The sequence below is a fragment of the Callorhinus ursinus genome, unplaced genomic scaffold (genome assembly GCF_003265705.2).
Source record: "Callorhinus ursinus isolate GAN/ISIS: 27379988/994484 unplaced genomic scaffold, GSC_fseal_2.0 scaffold1, whole genome shotgun sequence".
Classification (NCBI taxonomy): domain Eukaryota; kingdom Metazoa; phylum Chordata; class Mammalia; order Carnivora; family Otariidae; genus Callorhinus; species Callorhinus ursinus.
In genome coordinates this window covers 12336112-12361182 of record NW_027397063.1, presented here as the reverse complement: position 1 = coordinate 12361182, position 25071 = coordinate 12336112, and positions in this window count along the sequence as shown.

The following is a 25071-nucleotide window of genomic DNA, read 5'->3' as shown; positions in this document are numbered from 1 at the left end:
GGTCTATCTTCATTCTGTTGCATTTTGATATTCAGATTCCCAGGTACCATTTGGTAAAAAGACTGTTTTTCCCCTATTGTGTTGTCTTGGCATCCTTGTAGAAAATCGATTAGTCATAAAGTATTGTGTTTATAGACACTCAGTTCCTTTCAAATGATTTAATATGTCTATCTTTATGCCACTACCACATAGTCTTAATAACAGTAGCTTTGTAGTAAGTTTTAAAATTGGGGAGTGTGTCTTCTAACTTTGTTTTGCTTCAGCTTGTTTTGGCTATTCTGATTCATTCAATTTCCATACACATTTTAAGATTAACTTGCCAATTACTGCAAAAAAAAACCTAATATTTTATAGAAATGACATTTAATCTAGAGAGCAATTTGCCGAGTATTGCCATCAACTTAGCAATATTAAATCTCCCAAAACATGAACACAACGTCTGTCATTTATATAGGTCTTTTCTAATTTCCCTCAATAATTATTTTTTTGTAGTTTTCACTGCACAAATGTTGTACTTTTTTGTTCAATTAATTTCTAAGTATTTTATTTGTTACAAATGGAAGTGTTTCCTTAATTCCTTTTTGAATTGTCTGTTGCTAGTATATACAAATACAATTAATTTTTGTATATTAATGTTGTATCTTGCAACTTTGCTGAATTCATTTAGTCCTTGTGTGTGTGTATTTTTATGATTTTTTATACACAAGATCATGTCATCTGCAAATAGAGAAAGTTTTGCATTTTTCTTTCCAAGCGGAGAACTTTTACTTCAATGTCTTGCCTAAGTGATCTGACTATAACCTCAATACTGAGTAAAACTGGCAAAAGCAAGCATCTTTGTCTAGTTCTTGATCTTGGGGGAGAATCTGAATATTTTAAAATTAAGTATGATGTTAGCAGTGGATTTTTGTAGATTCTCTTTATCAGGTTAAGGATCTTCTATTTTTAGTTTGTTAAATGTTTTTATCATAAAAAGGTCTTGGAAATTGTTGATTGCTTTTCTTGCATCTACTAAGATGACCATGCTCCCCGCCCCCGTATTCTATTAATATACTGTATTAGATTGATAAATTCTAGTATTTTTGAACCAATATTGCATGCATTCCTGAGATAAACCTCACTTGGTCATTGTGTATAATCCTTTTTATATGTTGCTGGATTTGGTTTGCTAGTATTTTGTTAGAGATTTTTGTGTTTATATTCATAAGGGATATTGTTCTATAGTATTTTTTTCTTGTGATGTCTTAGGATGATTTTGGTATTAGGGTAATTATAGCTGGTAGAATGAGTTGAGAAACATTCCTTCTATTTTTTGGGGGGGGAGGGGTAAGCATTTGTGAAAGACTGGTGTTCTATAAACATTTGGTAGAATTTATAAGTGAAACCACCTGGGTTTGGTTTTCTTCTCTGAGAATTTTTTTTAATTACTAATTTAATCTTCTTATTTCTTAATGGTCTGTTCAGATTTTCTGTTTGTTCTTGAGTCAGCTTTGGTAGTTTGTATCTTTTCAGGAATTTGTCCATTCATCTAATTTATTCTGTTTTTGCCATACAGTTGTTCATAAAATTCTGTTATAATCCTTTTGATATCTGTAAATCAGTAATAATATTCCCTTTTTTCATTCCTTACTTAACAAATTGAGTTATCTCTTTATTTCTTGGTCAGTTTATTTAATGTTTGCCAGATTTGCTGATCTTCACAAAGAATGAGGTTTGGGTTTTTTTTTTATATTCTCTATTGACTTTCTGTTCTTGATTTTATTTATTTTCCATTCATTTTTTATTATTTCTTTCCTTCTGCTTGCTTTGGGTCTTTCTTTCTTCCTTCCTTCCTTCCTTCCTTCCTTCCTTCCTTCCTTCTTTCCTTCCTTCCTTCCTTCCTTCCTTCCTTCCTTCCTTCCTTTCTTTCTTTCTTTCTTTCTTTCTTTCTTTCTTTCTTTCTTTCTTTCTTTCTTTCTTCTTTCTTTTTCTCCCCCTTTTTTTAAGGTAGACATTTAGGCAATTGATTGTATATTTTTTCTTTCTCTTCATACAGGTGTTTCACACTGCTTCATCAGGGTTCTGTAAATTTTGATATATTTTGTTTTTGTTTTCTACCATCACAAAGTATTTTTCAAATTCACTTTGATTTCTTCTTTGATACATTGATTATTTTCGAGTATTTTGGGTATCTTCACATATTTGTGAATTTCACAATTTTTTTTTAAGATTTTATTTATTTGACAGAGAGAAAGCACAAGCAGGGGAAGCAGTAGGCAGAGGGAGAGGGAGAAGCAGGCTCCCCAGCTGAGCAGGGAGCCCAAAATGGGGCTCAATCCCAGGAGCCTGGGATCGTGACCTGAGCTGAAGGCAGATGCTTAACCGACTGAGGCACACAGGTGCCCCTCATAATTTTTTTATCATCGATTATTAATTGCATTCTCTGTGGTCAGAGTACCCACTGTATATGATTTGTTTATTGTGATTTGTTTTATGGCCTTGCTTATGGTCTAGTCTATAGAATCTTCCATGTACACTTGAAGAGATCTTACTATGTTATGTTGATTCACTTGATAGTGTTCCACATGTCTCTGAGTCTCTGCTCATTTTTCTTCCTTCTTTCTTCTTTTTTTCTGTTCCTCAGCCTGAACAATCTCAATTGACCTATTTTCAAGTTGATTGGTTCACTTTCTGCCTGCTCAAATCTGCGGTTGAGTTGGTTTTGTTTTTTATAATTTCTCTTTATCGATATTCTCTATTTGATAAGACGTAATTTTCATATTTTGTTAGTTCTCCAGACATAATGTCCTTCAGTTCTTTGAACACATTTTAAATAGCTGAATTAAAGTCTTTGTGTGGGTCTTTCAATGTCAACTTCCTCAGGAAGTTTCTGTTAATTTTTTTTTCCTGTATATGAGCATACTTTCTTATTTCTTTGCATGTCTACTATTTTTTGTTGTGGCTTAAAACTAAACATTTTATTTAATTAATTTATTTTTATTTTTTAAACTAAACATTTTAAATAACTAAATGTGGCAACTGTGGGAATCAAATACTTTCCTAAGCATTTATTATTATTGCTATCTTTTGCTGTTGTTTTGTTTAGTGACTTTTCTGAACTTATTCTATAAAGTCTGTGATTTTTGATGTGTGCAGCCACCAAAATTTCTGTTCAGTAGAAACCACCTAATGATTGGACAGATATTTCTTTAAATATCTGAAACCCAGTGTTTTCTGATGGGCTCATTGTACATGTTGGGGCATGACTTCAACACTAAGTCAAACAGTTTATATCTTTGTCTTTTCCTTTACTTCCTGCTTTTACCAAACCTCAAGATTAGCCAATGGCAGGAGGACCTTTTAGATCTTTTTGAGAACATGCACATCACCCTGGCATGTGCACAGCCCTATGCATGTACATAACCTTCCAGATTCCCAAAACACATTGGAGCTTTCCAAACCTCTATGGACATTTAATCCTTAGCTTTCTTTTTTAAGCTTTTTGGTTGGTCTATATTTTGCCCCAACTATTATACATCATCATAGACAGGATGTTAAATGTTTGGCTTTTTATGTTTACAGTTTTAGAAAAAATTTCTCCTGGGATAGGCCATTTATACTGGGTAAGCCTTGAATCAAGTCAAATAAAGGTAGCTTAATGAATGAGATCTTTCAAAGAGCCAACAGACAAATCAAATAATGATAATAATTAGGAATGCTGCTTTAAAGAAGTTATAACCCATTTTGTTCCCTCCAGTCACTGTTAGGCTACTAGTTTTCCTGTGGCAGTGGGTTGTTGGTTATCACATAGCTGGGGAGGAGAGAACAGGAACTGAGCAAGTTAAAACACCACAAAGCTCTCCCTTCTTACCAAGATTCAGCTGTTCTTTTGAATAAACACCCTCTGAATTGCTGCAAGCCTTTGCTTAATTTTCAAAGCTCCAGAAAAGTTGATTCTGAGAATTTTTTCCAGTGTTCTAGTTGTTTTTATGGAAGAGGTGGTTTTTGCAGATCCTTCTTACCATTTCACTGATGCCACCCTCTATCTTATTTTAAAGCACTTTGTGAGTTTTTAACACAATGTGCTTAATCTAATATTAAACAATACTTAGACATGATAAGAATGGGTAATCATATACTTGAGAGTGAAAGTTAAAAAAAATGAATAATTCATGTAAGACCCCAGAATACATTGAGTGTTATTTTGTAATTTCATACAAAATATAGATATATATAGATGCTTAGAAATTAAAGAGTAATACATATTAACTGGTAGCTATTGGTGGTATTCGAAACACCACACTGTTGTCCTGAATAGGGTCTGATGTACTGTCCAACTGATTCTTCTCTTGTAATAGTTCCAATATCTAGCAGAATGGCCATCCCAGATTAAATTCAATGGTTTATATGAAGTTTGGTGTTCTTATGTGTTTGATTTTTCTCTTTTGTGAATTTAACAACAATAACAACAAAGAGTGCTTTTCCCATTATACACTCAAAGCTTATTTTTAAAATGCTAAGTTTGGAAATTTATTTAACATTTTCAAGCCACTTATTCTTATATATTTATACTACATTAAACAAATCAAGTGCTACTCTCTTCCTAATAACATCCTCTTGGGTATAGATACATTCTCTAGACTATAATTTAGAAGAAACTATAGAGAACTAGATATAGTTGCTTTTGTAAAAATACCATATTTCAAGAATATCATATCCTGGTATAACATTTGAACATAAACATCAATTAGCCCCATTTCTGGCGGTGTTAATTGTGATCACTTGGTTAAGGTGTTACCTATGAAGTTTATCCACTGTGAAGTTAACATTTTTACCCTTGTAATCAATAAGTACTTATCTGGAGATACTTTGAGACCATGTAAGCATCCTAATTTTACTTACACTTGTGCTAATTTTATTATTCATTGGTGATTTTTGCTCAAAGCAATTATTTCTGTGGTCACTGTCAAGTGATATGCCATTATCTTTAAAAGGAAAAAAAGATGAAGTTTCTTTTATTCATGGTATAAAAGAACAAAATATGCAGTACAGAGAAAAGGCAGGATAGGCTGATTTATTCACTAGACTCTATTGACATTTACACACTCTGATTGATTTTATAATTCAGAATCCTGGGCTAGTTTATATCTTCATAGTAGTTTTAGGCAAATTTTCATTTTCAAAAAATAAGTGAATTAAAAAAATAAGCAAAACCATTTCATAATTTCATTCTGACCTAGATGTTTATTTTTTAATTTAAAACTTCAATGATTACTTTTGTTAATGCAACATTATAATAGAATGCATGTGGTTTGGCAAAACACTTGTCATTGCCATAACTAATTTTTACTTAGAACAAGCAAAATATTCATCACATTTTAGATAGAACACACAGCATATCAAAACAGAAGGAAGAAGTGATTGACAAAATGTTTATGTGACAGATACAATCACCATATAAATACACATCTGATGATCTTGAAAATTAACTTGCTACGTGGAACAGAAATGCATGTTCTTAGAATTCAAATTCCATTCTTGTTTCAGCTAAAAGGAGAGTAACTCATAAAGCTAATTAAAACAAAATAATTTTTGCTACTAAGCCATTTCAAGCCACTGATGGTTAGCAGATGTAGAGGCCAGGCCTTCTAAATTCCAGAGATATGTAATGTTTGAAATACCATTTTTTTAAAAGGCGAGAGATCACCATTTTGCTGGATAATAGTATGCACTGATAATGTTTTAATGACATTTATTTTGATCTTTCTAGACTTCAGAACAGGAGATGTACCTACAAGGAGTAGTTGAGCTACATTTCCAGCATATTAGTACCTTAGTCTGCAGTTTGGATTCCCTACCCTTCCTTCCTGCTCTCCCATTATGCTTTCTCAGAGACTGACTTCACTCTCCTGACTTTTCCTCAATATTTTCTTTAGGGCTTTCCTTCTGAATTTCTCATGATTCTAAGAATGTTTACTATCCAGCTTTCTTCCATACTGGTTCAGTTTCTTTACTTTTAACCCAATAATGTCCTCTTGCTGACTCATAGCAAAGAGAAAACAAAGCCAGAAACCAAAAGGCAAGGAAAAGCAGTAAGACCCTGCACTAGAGGGAAAGTACCAGAGTTGCTGCCAAATCTGATGTGTGAACTGCAAGCAGCATCTCAAGAGTCCCACTGAATTGAAGTGTTTTAGAGGGTTTGCTATAAATCTTCAGTGTCAAAAAGGTCAAAGACAGCTCTTATCATGCTACTGGCCTCAAAGTGAGTTTCAGGGTATTTTTTTGTTTTTGCTTTGTTTTTGAGCCAGACCAGGAATAAAGGGAATATTTTTTACAACAGTGGCATATAAATGTTTTAAGAGAGGCAACTTTTATTTTACAAAATCCTTCCATTTATTTCAAAATAGGCATTGGGTCACTGAATTGGACACAAGGTGAATTCTGAGATAGTTGGAAGAAGGGCAGGAATAAAATGGTCTTGGGGTCAGACAGATTTGAATTCAAACCTTAGTTCAGCAGTTTACTATTCTTTGTACAGTCTTATGTTAATTTCTTAATTTCATGCCCACCCAACCTTAATTTTCACTTACCTTACAGGCAATGTTGTTGTTGTTTTTAAATACTGATCTTGTATCCTGCAACCTTGCTGAACTTGTTTGTTAGCTCTACTAGTCTTTTGTGTAGATGTTTCAGGATTTTTTTTTTTATTATACAAAATTATGTCATCTGCTTATAGAGATAGTTTCACTTCCAATTGTGGGTTTCAACACAGCCTTCTGTATATGGTGAATAATTGTAACAGGTGTTGATCCAAGTTGATTTTTTTTTCATTTACTAATAGACTACTTCAGGCTTTGATAGGGATAAGCCTACCTGAAGATGGCTGTGGAGGAAGCTCCTCAGTTATGTGTACAAAGCTCTCTGATTGAATGAAAATACGTAGGTCCAACTTTAAGCTCTTTGGAAAAAAAATGACTCAATTAAAAGAACACAATAAGAAATAAACATTCTCCATTTAAATTAGTAAACTCTCCTTTCTCAAGCTATGTAGAGATAGACTATCTTCTCCAAATGTGGGTTTAAGCATAAAGTTTAAAAAACATTCCCTTGGAAAGGAGATCTATCTTTTCATCCATATAAATAGGAAACTGAAATATGAACTCTATCTCAAAAGAACACAGTAATGAAAGAAAGAAGAAAAGAAAGAGAGAAAAATCCAAACAATATTTATTTACTGCTTTTATAATAACATCAGTGACTGTTATATCTCAAGACAGAAAAATTGACTGGAAACTCAATTCAAGTGTTAACAAGAAAATCAATACTATTTTAATATATTTGCTATAAGGGAGAAGGAAACCAGTCTCGGCCTGTTAAAAATTTACTGTGCCTCTTCAATGTCAAAAAGCAAAAGAAACAACAACAAAAAATCATTTACAGGGTGCAACAGCATCCTGTGTAATTTTATTAAACTCTTAAATGCTTATGTCCTAGAGGTCATGGGTAATGCAGTGCAGCACATCTCATAAGTATTTTGAAGTACTTATACACACGACTTTGTAAGATCTTTTCATTTATTTCAAATAACTTAATTTTACATTGCTTAACTCTTTTGCTAAATTTGGTGATGGACTACCAAACTCTTCCCTAGTGGGCAGCAAAAAAAATTCATGCCTGGAGAAATTATGGTTTGAGATGTTAGTGTTCAGGACAGTAGTTTCCAAGAAGAAAATTGTTTTGGAACTGGTAAGAACAGATCAACAATCTTTAATTCTGTCAAGAGTTTTAATCTTGTAATCTTGTAATGAAGCCGGAAATTTTCATTTTTGTTAATAGAAAGAGAACCAGCATGAAATGTAAAGAGCAAAACATTTTACTGCCAAGTAACACAGCCACACGGAGTCATCATGGACCCAGCATATAAATTTGATTTAATTATGTTGAAAAGAAAAAAGACAAAAATGGACTGAAGCTGCACAGTCAGCCAAATGCAAACAAGGCACACAACTCAAATTGTGTTACTGGTGTTGAGGTAATATGCCTTGGGTGTAGAGCTGAGATTTTCATCTGTGCACCATTCTCAAGTGTCCTGACACTGAGCATCGTTGGTCTTATTTAAAAACATCTGTCCTTGCTAGGTATCTTGCCTCATTTTGGATATAGCTTCTTTGGAACAGTACCTCAATTGTGCTCATAGAGAAAACCAACAAAAAATCCAATAAGTGGTATGCTCATTACTTCGGTTCATTCCTTAACAGTCTTAGAAATCCATTTTTTTCCAGAGAGATGTATAGTGTCCTCTACCTCCAAATGCAATGCTACTTATCCAAATGCAGATAGGATCAATTTTCACTTTTTTCTTTAGGGTATAGGTTGTTCTCTGAACTGTTCTAAAGAAATCTATTATCCTGAGAGCAAATCAATTATACTTCACAGGTCGAGGCAGCATAGTGCTGAGAAGTAATTCTGGATTGGAATCAAGAGACCTGGGACTTTCTGCCAGTTGTGCCACCATGACAAATAATTCACTTCTGTTTATAAAGGTTTCTGAGTGACCTTTCTATACTTAAAGATTTCTCATTTGTAAAATGAAAGTATTGTTGGGAGAGTTCTTCACAGCTCTACAATTCTATGATCTTAGTTTGGTTTATTAGGCTTATAAATAAGAAAAGTCAATATAAACCCAATAGGAATGATATTTCTCATGTCATTCATTAGCAATCCACAAACTACCTAAAACAATGGTCAATGTGACCAAATTCGGAGCCTGTATTTTGAGTTATGGTTTGTTTTTCTTTCTGTTTTTATTGTTCTTTTTGGATTTCTTTTTTGACAGTTATAAACATAAGTATAAGTGTGCAGGCCAAAAATATATGGCCAGGGCTGACATCTAGGTATTGAGGATCCTTTGCAATATACTTCAAAAATATTCTACTTGGAATTTTGAAGTTTCTTTAATACTAAAAGGAACCAAAATTAAAGAAAACATGAAAATCCATCAATAGTATTTCATCTCTTCCCAGTTCATCTATGTTGATTGGTTTTCCTGATCTAGTGATGTCCTTTGAGAACACTAGATGGTTTTCCTTTAACTGTGAAATTAATGTTCAATAGCCAATCAAAACAGATGTTCATAGTTCTAGTTTCTTCTCACATTTAGAATGATTTTTAGCATGGCCTTAGTTGTCCAGTGGTGCTTTCATTATTTTGGGGGCCGGTGAAGAGTTTTGGTTATATGAAGCTTGCTTGTTGTTCCTGCAATTTCCTTCTTGGTTCCAACTTGTAGTAAACATACTTTGCTTCATTTTAAAGGAACTTTTTGCAGAAGGTCATTTAGTAGGTAGTCACTTATCTATGAAAAATCCGAATTACTCTATATTTGACAAATTGCATTTGAATGCTAAATAAGAGGCAAACCAGACAGATGTGGATATAGGAGAAAACATAAATACATTCCCAGTTAAAGAAAATAGTACAATGCATCTCCCTGTTAAAAAGGTGAAAAGGAAAAGTGTTTCCACCAGCTATAGTAAAGTAAAAAAAAAAATGGAGTTTATGATGTTTTCCCTTTAAAGTTAAAGTTAGAGCACAAAAAATTTATGACTGCTACAGGGCTATTATTTTCATTTTAGTGGAATCTTAGTGCCCCCTACTGATACTCAAAAAATGTTTTATATTGACTGTATTTTCTGGTATTCTTTTTAGAGAAATATTTTTCTATTATGGTAATTGTGGAAATCCTCCAAAAACATTGTTTTCCTCATCTGAGCCTTGTAGAGGTGTTGAATTGAAGTAGGTTTGAGTTCTATTTCCAGACAGATTTCTGGAACCCAACTGAAGTTACCAGTTAAATACAAAGCACTATTTTCAGAATCAACGTGTCTCCATGTTTTTTTGTGGAATTGTTTCTGAACCATAAGGTGAACCACTGATGTATTTTCTTTTTTCTCTCCTTTTGTAAATTTAAAAATATATTTAAAGATATTATAAGCTTTTGGAAGAATGTAGCCCTCTAAGACTTTTAATGAATAACAACCACCATATGTCTTTACTGACCTGTGTTCCCACAGGCAATGGAGTTCATGTCTTTTAGCTGAACTCCTGGAAATCTACTTCAATATATCTAAATTGTATGCTTATGTATCTACTTTTCTTTCTTTCACTCTTTCTTTCTTTCTTTCTTTTTCTTTCTTTCTTCTCTTTTTTAAAGATTTATTTATTTATTTATTTGAAAGAGAGAGAGCATAAGGGGGGGTGGGGTAGAGGGAGAGGGAGAAGCAGACTTGAAGCTGAGCAGGGAGCCCAATGTGGGGCTGGATCCCAGGACCCTGAGATCAGGGCCTGAATGGAAGTCAGATGCTAACTGACTGATCCACTCAGGTGCCACTTTCTTTCTCTCTTACTTTTTTTCAAATTAGCCTTTTTCTACTGACTTCCTATACTGGAAGATAAGAATTAAACTCTACCACACACATACACACAATCAACATTCCCCATTACATATCACACATCACATAAAAATAACACTCATAGCTAATCTTTTATTATGTGATAATTGTAAATATTGTATTGGGTACATTTGCTTGTATTATAAACAGAAATAACTTAATTCTTTTCTTCTATATGGTCATTAAATACTGGTGTGTTACATGTTATTTATACATATTGGTGCACAGATTTTTGCATATGAATAACAGGTAAAAGTATTTAGTGAATTTGCTGAGAGAAGAAAGCATTTCCTTTTGGTGAGCTCTAGAATAGATTCCAGAAGTCTGCACAGTGGTCAGATTTCTGCCACTTACTAACGGTGAAAACTTGGGTGTCATTTTACTTCTCCAGGCTTCTGATTCTTCATCTGTCAAATGAGGATACTGGTGTATACTTGCTAAAGTTTTCTGATCTAATTCTAATTTAAAAATATGATATCAAATGAAATTATAGTGTATTTGGTTATGTTATCTTATATACTTGTACTGGATTTATTTATTTTTTTTACTTTTTTTGACTTGTACTGGATTTAAAATTATTGGTAGAGAAACTCAATGGCACTAATTTTGTTTCTTAGTGTCTAATTCTGCAATAAGACAAATATGATCCTTCCTGAGTTGGATCCTTACTATGCAGTGGATGCTTTATTTTACATTCTAAAAGCCTAGAAGAGTGCTACCAAACTTTATTTTTTTTTTATTTTTTAAACTATCAAACTTTAACATACATCCAGTTACTCACCCAGAGTCATTGTTAATATGCTGATTCTAATTCAGTAGATCTGAGGATAAGCCTGAATTACTGCTTTTCTCAAAAGTTTTGCAAACATCCCTTAGAGCAGCAGGAGTCTACAGCTTAATTTCAGCTGGAGACATTGAGAACAGACCTGTAGTATTGCCTCCAGCAAGCAGACCACAGTTCTCTGATACACAGTTGAGTTACCCATAAGGCTGTTGAGTCAAGATAGTGAGAAATCACTGATGGCATTTCTGTAGAATTCAGTCGACTATGTAAAAGTAGTATCTTTCAAAGCAATGCTGATCATTCTATGAATAGGTTGTTAATAGGACTTCAAGCCATTAAAAAAGATGGAAAAATATGAGCAGTACTTTAAATGCTATATTTAAGCATCACATGATATCCACTTATTAGCAAAGTGACTGAGAGCTTTGCTTTTTACCTAAACAACTTTACTTTTTACCTCACAGAGCTGTGAGTTCATAGTTAGCAAAATTTGTCTAAATTACTTGCAAAGCATTTTTAGGTAATGTTATTACTTCCTCTTATAAAAAATACATTTTAATTCCTCTTTAAGTTCTACCACAAAAACTGTATAAATTAGAGAAATATACCTAACATTAATGCTTGATCACAAAATCTGACTGCAAAGCTTGCTGTATCGAGGAAGAATTCCCAAGAAACCTATTCTTGAACAATTAATGCCATCCCAAGGAAATGACCTCAAGCACACAGAAAAATACAAACAAATAGGAAAAGAATCCTGGTAGTTTTTAGAACACAGCTCAGACTGCTGGATTATAGTCTGCTTCGAACAATGTGTTCTGACAGCACTCCATCAGAAAGCACTGGGTTGAGTCAGTAACACTTCGTTCTGTAGTTTATCAGGAAAGACCATGAAATACTGGACTTTTTTTAATTCAACACACCTAGTTTTAAGACCACATCCATAAATCATTGTCTTTGACCTCTGCCACCTCATTTCACTATACCAGAGGGGGAAAAAGGCCTACACTATTTCCTCAAGAAATCAAGAAAATCAAAGTCAATTTCCTTTTGAACTCTCCCTCTAAGGTATCAAGGAGAAGTAATCATCTTCTTACAAATCCTCCTACCACCTTCTTTTTAATGCTTACTAGAGACCTGAACAAACCCCTCTTTGACACCCCAAATGCCTCTTCTCATACAGAATTTAGCAGACAGTCCAACCTTCAGAAAATGCTCCTTATTAAATCAACCAAAAGTGTGTCCTTCACAGGAAAATGTCACAAACAGCCTCTTTTATTTCCTAAAGTGTCTTGTTGTGAAGAAAGAGAAAGCAATTTATTCCTTGATTCATTAATTTATGTAACAGACACGTATTGAGGGTCTACTCTATGTCAGATACCTGGCCAGCCTTGAAGATAAAGGGATGAGGAAGAGAGACACAGTTTCTGATCCATTCTTTTTTTTTTTTTAATTGACATATAATGTATTATTTGTTTCAGGGGTACAGGTCTGTGATTCATTAGTCTTATACAATTCACAGCACTAAACAGAGTACATACCCTCCCCATTGTCAATCACCCAGCCACCCCATCCCTCCTAGCCCCAATCCATTCCAGCAACCCCCCATTTGTTTCCTAAGCTTTAAGAGTCTCTTATGGTTTGTCTCCCTCTCTGGTTTCGTCTTCTTTCATTTCTCCTTCCCTTCCCCTATGATCCTCTGTCTTGTTTCTCAAATTCTTCCTATCAGTGAGATCATATGATACTTATCTTTCTTTGATTAACTTATTTCACTTAGCATAATACCCTCTAGTTCCATCCATGTTGTAGCAAATGGCAAAATTTCAGTTATTGATGGCCGCATAATATTCCATTATGCGGCCATCTTCTTTATCCATTCATCTGTTGATGGACATCTAGGCTCTTTCCATAGTTTGACTATTTTGGACATTACTACTATAAACATTGTGGTACACGTGCCCCCTCGGATCACTACATTTGTATCTTTGGGGTAAATACACACTAGTGCAATGGCTGGATTATAGAGTAGCTCTATTTTCAACTTTTTGAGGAACCTCCATACTGTTTTCCAGAGTGGCCGTACCAGCTTGCATTCCCACCAACAGTGTAGGAGGGTTCCCCTTTCTCCACATCCTCACCAACATCTGTCATTTACTGACTGGTTAATTTTAGTCATTCTGACTGGTGTGAGGTGGTATCTCATTGAGGTTTTGATTTGTATTTCCCTGATTCTGAGTGAGGTTGAGAACTTTTTCATGTGTTTGTTGGCCATTTGGATGTCTTCTTTGCAGAAATGTCTCTTCATCTCTTCTGCCCATTTCTTGATTGGATTATTTGTTCTTTGGGTGTTGAGTTTGATAAGTTCTTTATAGATTTTGGATACTAGCCCTTTATCTGATATGTCATTTGCAAATATCTTCTCCCATTCTTTCAGTTGTCTTTTAGTTTTGTTGACTGTTTCCTTTGGTGTGCAAAAGCTTTTTATCTTGATGAAGTCCCAATAGTTCATTTTTGCCCTTGCTTCCCTTGCTTTTGGCAATGTTTCTAGGAAGAAGTTGCCGCAGCTGAGGTCAAAGAGGTTGCTGCCCGTGGAATTCCCCTGGGAAGCCATCTGGCCCTGGGCTCTTGTTTGTTGGGAGATTTTTGATCACTGCTTCAATCTCCTTTAGGATTTTGATGGACTCTTGTGTCACATTTACATCTTTCAACCATTTTGAGTCTATTTTTGTGTGTGGTGTAAGGAAATGGTCCAGTTTCATTCTTCTGCATGTGGCTGTCCGATTTTCCCAACACCATTTGTTGAAGAGAATGTCCCTTTTCCATTGGACATTCTTTCCTGCTTTGTCAAAGATTAGTTGACCATAGAGTTGGGGGTCCATTTCTGGGCTCGTTATTCTGTTCCATTGATTTATGTGTCTGTTTTTGTGCCGGTACCCTACTGTCTCGATGATTACATCTTTGTAATAGAGTTTGAAGTCTGGATCTGCGATGCCACCAGCTTTGCTTTTCTTTTTCAACATTCCTCTGGCTATTCGGGGTCTTTTCGGGTTCCATACAAATTTTAACATTATTTGTTCCATTTCTTTGAAAAAAAGTTGATGGTATTTTGATAGGGATTGCATTAAATCTGTAGATTGCTCTAAGTAGCACAGACATTTTCACAGTATTTGTTCTTCCAATCCGTGAGCATGGAACGTTTTGCCATTTCTTTGTGTCTTCCTCAATTTCTTTCATGAGTATTCTATAGTTTTCTGAGTACAGGTTCTTTGTCTCTTTGCTTAGATTGAGTCCTAGGTATCTTATGGTTTTGGGTGCAATTGTAAATGGGATCAACTCCTTAATTTTTCTTCTGTCTTGTTGTGGTGTATAGAAATGCAACTGATTTCTGTGCATTGATTTTGATCCTGCCACTTTACTGATTTCTTGTATGAGTTCTGGCAGTTTTGGGGTGGAGTCTTTTAGGTTTTCCACATAAAGTATCAAATCATCTGCAAAGAGTAAGAGTTTGACTTCTTTGCTCATTTGGATGCCTTTATTTCTTTTTGTTGTCTGATTGCTGTGGCTAGGACTTCTAGTACTATGTTGAATAGCAGTGGTGATAGTGGACATCCCTGCCTTGTTCCTGACCTTAGGGGAAAAGCTCTCACTTTTTCCCCATTGAGTATGATATTCACTGTGGGTTTTCATAGATGGCTTTTATGATATTGAGGTATGTATCCTCTATCACTACACTGTGAAGAGTTTTAATCAAGAAAGGATGCTATACTTTGTCAAATGCTTTTTCTGCATCTACTGAGAGTATCATATGGTTCTTGATCTTTCTTTTATTAATGTATTGTATCACATTGATTGATTTGTGGATGTTGAACCAAACTTGCAGCCCAGGAATAAATCCAACTTGGTCATGGTGAATAATCCCTTTAATGTACTGTTGGATTCTATTGGCTAGTATTTTGGTGAGAAATTTTAAATCCATGTTCATCAGGGATATTGGTCTGTAGTTCTTCTTTTTGATGGGGGTCTTTGTCTGGTTTTGGGATCAAGGTAATGCTGGCCTCATAAAATGAGTTTGGAAGTTTTCTTTCCATTTCTATTTTCTGGAACAGTTTCAGAAAGATAGGTATTAATTCTTCTTGAAATGTTCGGTAGAATTCCCCTGGGAAGCCATCTGGCCCTGGGCTCTTGTTTGTTGGGAGATTTTAGATTACTGCTTCAATTTCCTTAGTGTTTATAGGTCTGTTCAGGTTTTCTATTTCTTTCTGGCTCAGTTTTGGTAGTTGATACACCCCTAGGAATGCACCCATTTCTTCCAGATTATCTAATTTTCTGGCATAGAGTTGCTTATAATATGTTCTTCTAATTGTTTGTATTCCTTTGGTGATGGTTATGATCACTCCTCTTTCATTCATGATTTTATTTATTTGGGTCCTTTCTCTTTTCTTTTTGATAAGTCTGGCCAGGGGTTTATCAATCTTATTAATTCTTTTTTTTTAAGATTTTATTTATTTATTTGACAGAGAGAGAGAGCGAGAGAGGGAACACAAGCAGGGGGAGTGGGAGAAGGAGAAGCAGGCTCCCCGCCGAGCAGGGAGCCCGATGCGGGGCTTAATCCCAGGACCCTGAGATCATGACCTGAGCCAAAGGCAGATGCTTAATGACTGAGCCACCCAGGCACCCCAATCTTATTAATTCTTTCAAAGGACCATCTCCTAGTTTCGTTGATCTGTTCTACTGTTCTTTTGTTTTCTATTTCATTGATTTCTGCTCTGATCTTTATTATTTCTCTTCTCCTGCTGGGTTTAGGTTTTATTTGCTGTTCTTTCTTCAGCTCCTTTAGGTGTAGGGTTAAGTTGCCTATTTGAGGCCTTTCTTGTTTCTTGAGAAAATGGCTTGTATTGCTATATACTTTCCTCTTAGGACCACCCTTGTTGTATCCCAGAGATTTTGAACAGTTGTGTTTTCATTTTCATTTGTTTCCATGAATTTTTTAATTCTTCTTTAAATTCTTGGTTGACCCATTCATTTTTAGTAGGATGCTCTTTAGCCTCCATGTATTTGAGTTCTTTCCAACTTTTCTCTTGTGATTGAGTTCTAGTTTCAAAGCACTGTGGTCTGAAAATATGCAGGGAATGATCCCAATCTTTTGGTACCGGTTGAGACCTGATTTGTGACCAAGGATGTTATCTCTTCTGGAGAGTGTTCCATGTACACTAGAGAAGAATGTGTATTCTGTTGCTTTGGGATGGAATGTTCTGAATATATCTGTGAAGTCCATCTGGTCCAGTGTATCATTTAAAGCCTTTATTTCCTTGTTGATCTTTTGCTTGGATGATCTGTCCATTTCAGTGAGGGGGGTGGTAAAGTCCCCTATTATTATGGTATTATTGTCAATGTGTTTCTTTGTTTTTGTTATTAATTGTCTTATATAATTGGCTGTTCCCATGTTAGGGGCATAAATATTTACAATTGTTAGATCTTCTTTTTGGATAGAACATTTAAGTATGATGGATCTTGTTTTTTTATCCAATATGATACCCTGTGTCTTTTGATTGTGGCATTTAGTCCATTTACATTGAGGGTAACTATTGAAAGATATGAATTTAGTGCCACTGCATTGCCTGTAAGGTGACTGTTATTGTATATTGTCTCTGTTCCTTTCTGGTCTATGTTACTTTTAGGCTCTTTCTTTGCTTTCTTGTAGGGCTGGTTTGGTGTCCACAAATATTTTTAGCTTTTGTTTGTCCTGGAAGCTTTTTATCTCTCCTACTTTCAATGACAACTTAGCTGGATATAGTATTCTTGGCTGCATATTTTTCTCATTTAGTGCTCTGAATATATCATGCCAGTCCTTTCTGGCCTGCCAGGTCTCTGTGGATACGTCTGCTGCCAATCTAATGTTTGTACCATTGTAGGTTACAGACCTCTTGTCCCGAGCTGCTTTCAGGATTTTCTCTTTGTCTTTGAGACTTGTGAGTTTTACTATTAGATGTTGGGGTGTTGACCTATTTTTATTGATTTTGAAGGGGATTCTCTGTGCCTCCTGGGTTTTGATGCCTGTTTCCTTCCCCAAATTAAGGAAGTTCTTTTCTATAATTTGCTCCAATATACTTTCTGCCCCTCTCTTCTTCTTCTGAGATCCCAATTATTCTAATGTTGTTTCACTTTATAGTATCACTCATCTCTCAAATTCTCTCCTTGTGATCTAGTAGTTGTTTATCTCTCTTTTTCTTAGCTTCTTTATTCTCCATCATTTGATCTTCCATATCACTAATTCTCTCTTCTGCCTCACTTATCCTAGCAGTTAGAGCCTCCATTTTTGATTGCACCTTATTAATCGCCTTTTTGATTTTGACTTGGTTAGATTTTAGTTCTTTTATTTCTCCAGAAAGGGATTCTCTAGTATCTTCTATGATTTTTTTCAAGTCCAGCTAGTGTCTTTATAATCGTCATTCTGAACTCTGTTCTGACATCTTTCTAATATCTGTATGGATTAGGTCCCTGACAGTCGGTACTGCCTCTTGTTCTTTTTTTGAGGTGAGTTTTTCCATCTTGTCATTTTGTCCAGAGAATAGATGAATGAAAGCACAAAATGCTAAAAGGGTAACAACGACCCCAGAAAAATATACACTAAACAAATCAGACGAGACTCAAAACGGGGGAAAAGAAAAGGAAAAAGAAAATAAAAAAGAATATAATCAGGCTGGTGAATAAAACAGACTTACACACTAGATTTTGGGCATATTTTGGTCTGTTAGAAGAAATTGCCTCCCAAAAATTTAAAGAAGGAAAAAATTATATATATACAAAAATAAGGGTAAATACAATGAAAAGATGGAATATGACTGTTATGATTAAAATTAAAAATAGATTTTAAAAAAGGAATTAATAAGATATGAAGTTGGTTGAATAAAGAATGAAAAAAATTAAAAAAAAAATAGAATGTGATCAGGCAGGAGACTAGGAAATTGTCATACACTAGATTTAAGGTATATTTGGTTTGTTAAAATAAACTGTATCCCAAAATTTTAAAGAAAGAAAAACTTATATATGTACAAAAAAAAAGGTTAAATACAATGAAAGGATAGAATATGATGGTAAAAATGAAAATTAAAAAAAGATTTAAAAAAGGAATTGATAAGATGTTGGTTGAAAAAGGAAAGAAGAAAAATGCAAGAAAAAATAGAAAAAGAAAATAATAAAGAAATTTTAAAAATTAACTTTGAAAGACTAAAAAATCATGGGAAAAAAACCATGAATTCTATGTGCTGTATTCCCCTAGCACTGGAGTTTTGTCATTCTCATTGATCAGTAAACTTGGTCTTCCCTGAATGTTCTTGCTGATCTTCTGGGGGAGGGGCCTGTTGCAGTGATTCTCAAATGTCTTTGCCTGAAGCAGAATTGCCCTGCCCTTGCCGGGGTTGGGCTAAGTCATCTGCTTGGGTTTGCTGTCGGGAGCCTTTGTTCCCTGCAAGCTTTCTCTACAGCTTTGGGGGATAAGCGTAAAAATGGCAGCCTCCCAATCTCTGGTCCCGGAGGAGCCTGGAGCTCAGGGAGCCATTCCTCAGTGAGCACTCAGTGAAAAGCAGTCAATCACTCCCATCTAACTGGTCTCCAGCCACACTCCATGCTCACCTGGCCTGTGACCGAGGGTTTCTATCTCTGGCACACAACACCATTTGAAGTCTCCAAACCTAGCCAATTCCTGAGGTGCACTCTTGTGCTGCTCCTCCCAGGGGAGGAAGGAGAATCTCCCCAGATCTGCTGCTTTTTGTGTCCCTGCTCGAAGAGCAGTGGCCCGACTGCCGTGGATCATGGTTTATGGCAACCCCGAGCTGACAGCCCACTCCTCAACTCCATCTTTGCAGCTGGCTTCCCTGCTCTGATACCTGGGAGCTCTGCCACACTCAGGGACAACCAGGCTTTCTGTGACCCTGAGGGTCCTGAGACCACACTGTCCCAGCGAGCGTTCCACCCCCCGACTTAGCCACTGGAGCAATGTCCCTCAGTGGGGAAGACTTTTAAAAGTTCCAATTTTGTGCTTCACTGCTCATCACTTGCCTATAGCTGGCTGACAGAGGCTCCCTTCCCCCGCGGTCTATCTTCCCAAATATCTCCTTGGATTCACTCTTCTGCATGTCCTACCTTCCAGAAAGTGGTCGATTTTCTGTTCATGGAATTGCTGCTATTTTCTTTGATCTTCTGTTGAGTTTGTAGGTGTTCTGAATGGTTTGATAACTATCTAGCTGAATTCCTGGGACCTGACCAAATTTAGGTCTCCTACTCCTCAACCATCCTGCTCCTCATCCTGTCTGACTCATTCTTAATTTCTGGTCCCACAGTTTAATAGTGGTCAAGTTCAGTCTTAAGTCTGAGTCCCCAAATGCTTGGTCTTCAACTTCTTTATACCCCAACAACAGAAAGTGTTTCTAATTCATTTAATCCTAGTATTTGTGAGAGCCAGAATGAACTGTGGATCCTTGTAAAGTAGTAACCTGCTCCCCACAAGAAAAAAATTCTGGTTAGCTCATATGTGGTTATGATCAGGCTTATGTCTTTTTAAAGGTCTGAAAAGGAGAGTCTCTATGCAGAAGATTTATGTGTTATCACGTGATGTTTTCTCCACATATTGTTTGTGTACTCACTTAGGTACCAGAAAATGGATTGGGGAAATTAAAGCAAGAATATGGTTTATAAAATGGCTTAACTAAAACTAAATTAAAATGTTGAATATTTCTCTCTCTTTCTTTCTTTCTTCTTTCTTTCTTTCTTTCTTTCTTCTTTCTTCTTTCTTTCCTGTTGATGTGTTTTTCTAGGTGTGAAATTTACTGCTGAGAATACCTTTGGAATTAGAAACATTTAGTTAATACCATTGTATTCTCTACACTGCATAAATGGAATACCATTATGAAAATAGTTCCTTTATGTTTCAGATCTAAACTCGTATGTTTAACTGTAGGAGAAATAATATTTACCCAAAGTTAGAAGTCTAGACATATTGGAGATCAGAAGATTTTCTGGGTGCTAAGAAGGGCTTTTTGGGTTGTTGTTGTTGTTGTTATTGTTTTTAGTGAACAGAAAAGTGTAAAGGTGGTATGCTGGGAGTTTCATACTGCTATCTGAATAGTTACAGGGAAAATTAAGGCTTGCAGCCAACACAAAGAATGTACTATAACTAGCCTTGATTCTAGTTGCTGTGTTATTTCGTAATTCCTTTAAAAACCTTCAAGGACTTTGGGGTGCCTGGGTGGCTTAGTTGGTTAAGCGACTGCCTTCAGCTCAGGTCATGATCCCAGAGTCCTGGGATTGAGTCCCACATTGGGCTTCCGGCTTGGCAGGAAGTCTGTTTCTCCCTCTGACCCTCTCCCCTCTCATGCTGTTTCTCTCTCTCTCTCTCAAATAAATAAACAAATAAATAAAAATTAAAAAAATAAAAAAATAAAAAACTTCAAGGACTTTGATCTCAAAGCTTATTAAAATAAGTTCCTGAATAATGAGACAAAGAAAATTGAAGATTATTACTGGTTACTTCATACATTGTTTAGATTAATAAACAAATGTAGAGAATGTATTGTGTGTGTATTATGCAAAACGTATCGCAGGAAAATACCTCTCTAATGCTGTAAGTAGTTTAAATTATAGGATTAAACAAAACATAAATACAAAATTGTCTTTTGATTTTCCTCTAGTTTTTCTAATCAGAATTAGGTAGACCTTTTGCTTAATGTTAAAAATTATCCACACAATGCAGAATATTTTATAATTATTGAGAATTTTTGTTAAAGTTCAATTTTTAAAACAAACATCTCAGAATAGTAGGCTCTTCACCATAAAAACACCATGGAATAAATATTTAATTTTTTTTGTTGCCAAAAGCATTTCTTCAAGGAGTTGTATCTAGTTTTATTAGATTTTTAATCTAAATATTTTGAGAAACTTTCTTGTTTATATGTCAGAACCATTTGAAGCATACTGAAGCATATTGTCTATCACAATAAAACTGTTCAACTTATTGAAGATAGTGGTTAAGAAGTGGACTCTGACTTAGGTCAGACAACTTGGCTACAGATTTCAGCTCTCATTCTTCAAACGTGATCTTGCATATGTTACTTAATCTCTCATGATTCTTGTCATTCTCTGAAAATGGAGGTAAATTTCATGGAGTTTTCCTAAGGGTTAACATTAATAAAATATAGATCTCATTATATTGTTTTTTAAACAGAGACTTACTTGGCACAAATTAATTATTATTTAGAAATAAGCACAAGTTCAGAGAGGCCCAATCTGTGATAAATTCAAGGAAATTTAGGCAGAGTAGTGTTGAAAGGTTTATTCTATTCAGTCAAGGAGGTCTACTCAGCCGAGTACACCAAACTCTATGACACTTGAACTTGGAATGTATTTGCTTTGGAAGAGTTTAATTTGATTTTTTTTTTAATTACAGTTTTTCTCAATACTTCCAAATGATTTTTATTTCCTTTCCTAGGCTGATAGAGATTATTGATTTTGACCCATAGAGCTTTCTCTCCAGAATCTTTAATTTTACCTTCTAGGTATTTTCTGCTTTAAAATGTCTTTCAGGCTTCAGACTTTTCTGGGGAGAAACTAAGAAGTTTATACATAGATAGTAAGAGGGTTTAAAAAGACTGCATGAGTTGAAGGCATATGCCTCCTTGTGGAATTGAAATTGAAGGCAATTTAAAAATTTGAAGGGGATCTGTAAGGTTGATGTGCTACTGGCTACCACTTATGGGGACATGCTATTATATTATTCTATTAAAAATTGCCCAAGAATTGCAATCAAGACTTGTCCAGTAGTAAAGACTATATGTTTTCAATCAGAGACTCACATTTTTAAAAAAATGCTAAAGGAAACCTATCCTATTACAAATCTCAAGCAAGGCAAATACTTTTAAAATATGAAGTTTCTGAATGTGAAGTTTATTAAGCAAGGGAAAAGTATTATTTATTTATTTATTTTATTTATTCATTTGAGAGAGAAAGAGAGCACAGAGAGAGAGGGAGAAGCAGACTCCCCACTGAGCCTGGAGCCCAAAGCGGGCTCCATCCCAGGACCTGGAGATTATGACCTGAGCCAAAGGCAGACACTTAACCGTCTGAGCCACCCAGGTGCCCCGGGAAAGATATAATTTAGTACGAATCATACTAAATGAAATTTAAAGAATATCAAATTGTGATCCACGCTGATATTACTTAAAAGTAAGATCTTAGTGTCCCTGTGTCATTAAAGTAGACTCTATCCTGGCTGACAGGGGATAAACTGACTTGCAAATCTACAAAAACTGAGATTTATACAAAAGAACTTGAAAAGAGGAAACAGAATGTGGTCAGAAAATCTCATGGGGGCACCTGGGTGGCTCAGTCAGTTAAGCATCCAGCTCTTGATTTCAGCTCAGGTCATAATCTCAGGGTGGTGGGATCAAATCCCAAGTGAGTGTCTGCACTGAGTGTGGAGCCTACTTAGGATTCTCTCTCCCTCTGCCCCTTAGCCCCACCCCTGCTCACGCATGCTCTCTCTCTCTGATCTCTAAAAGAAAAAAAAAAAATCTCATGAAGAACAGTGAATTATATCTTGGGACTTTGCATCTCAGAGCTCATAAAATGAAAAATGCACATTTAGTTTTCTCTTAGCTCACCTGGAGACATACAATATAAAGAATTCTAAAAGTAGAATATTTTTTGTTCTATTATATTAAACTGGAAATAAAACAGTGCTTTAGTAAGATTACTATAAAAATGAATCAGAGCTATTGCTGAGAGAACTGAAAAAAAATCATAGCACTCCCCAAATTATTAATTATATTATACTATATTCGCTATAATGAGCATATTGAAAGCCAACTTGGCAAACAGCTAAAGTTTCCCATTCAAACCTAAGAATACTATGTCCTATGGCAAAGAGAGCAATCCTAAGCATCAGTATTTTTTTAAAGACTTTATTTATTTACTTGAGATAGAGAAAGAGTGGGGCGAGGGGCAGAAGAAGAAGGAGAAACATACTCCCCATTGAGCAAGGAGCCTGACTACATGGGACTTGATCAGAGGACCCTGGGGTCATGACCTGAGCTGAAGGCAGATGCTTAACTGACTGAGCCACCCAGGTGCCCCACAAAGAGATTAATCCCGTGCTTAAGGACAAACAGAAAATTTCTTCCATAATAAGTGTAAAACCAAACCTTCAAAATGTCAATATGAGCCATCAGTAATGTATTTGCCAAATAAAATGAATAAACACTATTCAAAGAAGATAACTAAATCCAACTCCCTGAAATATATAAAAAATATACAAGAGAAGTAGTATATAAAAATAAAATTAAAGAATAAAAAAGTAGAGATGTCAAAAAAAAATAAAATGTGGCTCATTTTTAAAACAAAAGTTGTCCATAGGAAAAGATATTGAGATGAAGACAGTGTTGGAATTAGAAAACAGAGACTTAAAATACACATTTTAAATTCAAAAATATAAAGACAATAATAATCATAAGATATATGATATTAATTTAGAATCAACAAGATAAATCAATTAGAAAAAAAACAAATATCTTCAAATTAAACACACACATAACACACATATGCCACACTATTATGATCTGAAAGTTTGTGCTGCACCAAAATTCATATCTTGAAATCCTAATCCTAATCCTCAAGGTGATGTTATTAGGAGGGGGAGCCTTTGGGGGATATCATACTTAATTGTGAAATAATGAACACTTTCCACCTTCCTCACCAGGATAAGGAAAAACTGTTTGCTCTCACGAATTATATTAAGTATTGCCCTGGAGGTCCTAGCATTCAGTAACAAATAAATATAAATGGGAGAGATATGCCATGTACATTGATTGGAATATTAAAATGTTCCTTTTTTCTTAAAATTCATGTATAGATGAAATATAACCCCAATTAATTTTCCAATGTGCTTTCTTTTGAGAATTGGATAGTGTGTCCTAAAATTTATATGGAAATAATCAAAACCAGAGAAAACAATATTTAAACAGAAAAACAAATCTAGAAGACTTACACTACTTGATTTCAAGACTTTATATAAAGCTACAGTAATCAAGACAGTGTGGGAGTGTGGAATTGGCAAAATGATACTTATAGATTAATGGAATAAAATAGAGAATCCAGAAATAGACCCACGTACTCAAATGATTTGACAAAGACATCAAAGCAATTAGTTGAGAATGGACAGCCTTTTCTACAAATAGTGCTGAAACAATAGCTAAATAAAAAAAAATGAACCTCAACATCTATCTCATATTATGCAATAAAAAATTAATTCTAGATGGATCATCAGTTTACCCTTAAAACCTCCTTTGGAAGCATATGTTAACTTTTAAATGTATCTTAAGCTTTGCAAATTCATGTTTTTTCTTATTTAAATCTTTCTTAATTTTGGAAATAAACCAAACAACGAGAACACTTCACATCTAAGCAAAGGATAAACGACTTACTTAGCATCAGTCAGACACTGTCAGACACTGAGGGCAAAACTGATAAAAATTTCCTTCATGCTAGATATAGCTCCGATAAAACAAGACTCTTAGATCCATACACTATTTCAAGTTGATATATTTTGTCTATAATCAAAACACATAAGATGATTCAACCTTTAAAAACAGTAAATGTGGCTATCCCAGAAGAGCAAGTTATGGACTCTGGGGTGAGGCAAGAGGTTCTTTTCATCTCCCTCTTTTCTAAAAGAAAATGTTTTAAATATTTGTGTTTGAAATCTAAACAGTTTTTGTCTCTACACTGTTTTCAAAATTGCTGCACTGTTTGATGACCAGAGAAATGCTATTATTAATGTTATTTCAACTATATTTTATTTAATATTTTAAA